Source organism: Carlito syrichta, unplaced genomic scaffold (genome assembly GCF_000164805.1).
Source record: "Carlito syrichta isolate Samal-C Ts95f unplaced genomic scaffold, Tarsius_syrichta-2.0.1 Scaffold309624, whole genome shotgun sequence".
NCBI classification, from domain to species: domain Eukaryota; kingdom Metazoa; phylum Chordata; class Mammalia; order Primates; family Tarsiidae; genus Carlito; species Carlito syrichta.
The window spans coordinates 467153-470664 of NW_007253720.1; the positions used below are offsets into that span (position 1 = coordinate 467153).

General features: G+C 54.9%; 1 long non-coding RNA gene across 1 annotated transcript in view; it reads left to right on the plus strand.

Annotated features, from left to right (window-relative positions):
- Positions 1–949, plus strand: part of LOC103269886 — a 2539-nt gene extending 1590 nt beyond the window's left edge. The window contains exon 3 of the long non-coding RNA XR_504926.2: positions 517–949. This is a non-coding gene — a long non-coding RNA (uncharacterized LOC103269886). The remainder of the gene's footprint in view (positions 1–516) is intronic.
- The last annotated feature ends 2563 nt before the right edge of the window (positions 950–3512 follow it).

The following is a 3512-nucleotide window of genomic DNA, read 5'->3' on the forward strand; positions in this document are numbered from 1 at the left end:
AAGAAGGAAGGAAGAAAAGAAAAAAGGGAGGGAGGGAGGGAGACGACATGGAGGGAAATGGCAAGCCAGGTCTGTGCTCTGGATCAGGGAACACAAGTCCAGCTCTGTCTTCAGTGCTTAGAGCCTATCTGGAAAGACAAGGTGGCCACACTGAGGGCCCTGTCCCCTCCCTCCCCACCACCCCCACCCCAAATCCTGCTGCCCGTGTTGGCTGGGGCTGGTTCACGTGTTCCTGGCCTGTACCTGCTCCCTGCCCCGTCAGCCCAGGTTCTCCTCACTCCCTTGGCAACCTGCCCTGAGGAGGTATCCTGGGAGCCTTCCAGGGGGTGGGGGCCCGGGCGGAACCGAAGCCAAGCCAGGGAGCATGGCCAGGAAGGAGTCGGCAAAGCAGATGCTGCCCCTCTCCTGCTGCCTTGATTAGAGAAATTGAGATGTTAATAATATTCCGAGATGCAAGGTGCTAATTAAAGTTAATTACTGTTTCCTTGTGAAGTAACCTCTCCTTGTGTTTACCAGGAACAAGGCTGCCAGCCGCTCCCCTGGCTCGTGCCAATCACGATGCCTGCTGCTCGGTGTGCCCCACACCCTCACAGGTGCCCTCAGCTGCCCCAGCGCAGCCTAGCCCAGTTCCAGCGGGCATCAGGATCTGAAGTTTCCAGGTCCCACCTCTTGGCATGCCACCAGACCTGCCCTGCCAGGGAGCCAGGGACACTTGGGCACGAGCGACCCCTGGGGTCTGGGGGCAGGACTAGTGGCCTCAGGGGCTGGAACTCCTGTCCTTCGCCTCCTCCCCTCCTGCGTCTTGCCCTGTCTCTTTCCAGCTCCTTGACCTGAAGCGGGTTACTTAACCTCTTAGAATCTCAGTTTTCCCATCTATAAATGGGGCTACTAATTCCTACCTTGTGCTGTTGTTGTGAGAATCAAATGAGAAGCTCCCTGTAAAATGCTCACCATAACCACATAGCTGGAATTTAATAAGCTCTCAATTAAGGATAACTGTGATTATTGTTGTCTTTGTTAATAATCGTCTCCCTCCCAGATCCCTCTCCTGTGTGGTCTGGCTGCAGGAGTCGGGGTGGGGGTAGAGTGTCAACTGAGCATACGTATGTCCTCTACTCATCCTGGGATGTCACCCCAGCTACCTGCACACATGGCCACACACCCACCCACATATCCCCCTCCTGAGGGGCCTCCCCCTTCCTGGCACCCTGACACATCTGCTTCTCATGACCCCCTCCTTGGTCTCAGCCGCATCCAGAGAAGTGGAGAGAAGATAGGGGAGGCTGACGACACTCTCCCAGAGCAGAGTTCTGCAAAGTCCAGTGTGAGAGTGTGTGAGTGTGTGTGTGTGTGCACGCGTGTGTGCGTATGCACACATGCACATGTGTGTCCACTCTCATGTTCCCAGCTTCATAGGGCTTTGGGGGAGAGGCCACCCCTTTGGGATCCAAGTCAAGTTGCCATGACAACTGCTGCAGGTGCACACCTCCAATCTCCTCTGCTCACTCACCCCACCCCGCACACACAGCCACTCTGGCCAATTCTGGGGGAGATCCCACCTCTCTCATGGGAATCCCCCCCCACCAGCCTCCAGGCTACCTCTTCTGTCCCTTGCCAAGGGACAAGGCGGAGCCCTGTGAAGTGATTACTCCCTCAATCCACTTTCCTCTGGGGGCTTAGTGCTAATGAGTTAATATCACTGTCACCTTTGATTTGGGAGGACAGAATCTTCAGAGTCTTCCTGGGTACAGCATGGGTAACCAAAGGGCTGGGGGCTCCTGTGCTATTGTACCTTTCCCAGCTAGAGAGGGATTCTTGGCCCTTTCTGTCAGGGCAGCCTTAGCTAGTCCTGCCTAGGATATTTCCTGTTTATGGGCTTAGAAGGGCAAGGGGAGGGGACTTGGGGCTGGTAACCAGCCAGATTTGGGGGGTGAGGGTGTTTTGGAGGGACATTGATAGCACCAGCAGGCCCTGGGAAACCCCTGTGATTCAGCTGTTCCTGGTGAGCCCCTGCATTCTCCCCTCATTGGCCCCAGACCCCAACTTCGGGCTTACCTTCGCCCATGGCAGACCCTGTTCCTGGCTCCCTATTCCAAGTTTGATCTCCTCCTGCCTCCAGCCCCCCTGGGGACCTGAATCCCTCCCCCTGAAGCCCATGCTCTCTGTTTCTAGCTCCATCTACTTAACCCCAGGTCCCTCTTCCCCCCACCTCTTTCCCAGTGTCCCTTCCACTTCATCCCACTGTCCCCCCTCTGCTAGCCCTCCTTCCTCCTCCCCTCCACAGTTCTTCTCACCCACATCCTCACCTGGGCTTGCCCTCCCTCTGCCTCCCTTTCCATGCTGTGGCTGCAGAATCCCCAAGCACATTCACTCATTCAAGCAGCAAACATTTTTAGTGGTGACAAATAAGTGAAACAAGGTTCTTGCCTCCTGCAAGCTTTTATTCTAGTGGGAAGAGACAGAAATTGAACAAGTCAACAGAAAGATAAAATAATGATAGATTGGGATAAGATCAAGGAAAAGGACAAGGGGTACTCGTGACAGATGGCAAGGGGCACCTTCTATTTCCTTACTTAGATGGGGAGTCAGGAAAGGGTCACAGACAGCAGCTTTCCATGGGGCCACCTGGAGCAGAGGTTTGGCAGAGGCAGTCCCCAGTTCCTCTGTAAACAAGGGCCATGGAAGCCACTAGACCTTGCTGCTACCCCGCATTCCCGCCTGCACGGATGGACACCTTCCTCCTCAGTCAATCATGAAAGAGACAAACTCAGGGAGACCTGCCCTCCTCCCTGCCACCCTCACCTCCACCTCTGTTCCCATCAGCTTTTCTCAACTGGTATCTCCCCACAAGACTGAGGGGAGGAGGGTGAGGGTACCAGTCCTTGGGGAATCTGAAAGGGGAGACTGAATACATGAACAAGAGACACGGTCATGTAAAACTACAGACTAGAAGCAGCAGGAACAACTACAGCTCTTAGAAAATATACACATGGCTGGGATCGGTGGCTCAGCCTATAATCCCAGCACTTTGGGAGACCAAGTTGAGAGGATTGCCTGAGCCCACGGGTTCAAGACCAGCCCAGGCAACCTGGCGAGACCTCGTCTCTACAATAAAATAAAAAATAGCCTGGGTGTGGTAGCGTGCATCTGAAGTTCCAGCTACTCAGAAGGCTGAGGCGGAAGGATTGCTGGAGCCCAGAAGGTCGATGCTGGGGTGGCTGTGGACACGCGTGCCACTGCACTCCAGTCTGGGCGACGGAGTGAGACTCTAACTCAAAAAAAAAACCAAACAGCCGGGCTTGGTGGCTCAGCCTGTAATCCCGCGCCTTTGGGAGGCTGAGGTGAGTGGATTGCCTCATCCAAGTTGCCGCAGGTTCGAGACCCGCCTGGGCAACTTGGCGAGACCTCATCTCTACAATAAATAAAAAAATCAGCCGAGTGTGGTAACGCGCGCCTGTAATTCCGGTTACTCGGAAGGCTGAGGCCAAAGGATCGCCAGAGCCCAGCAGGTT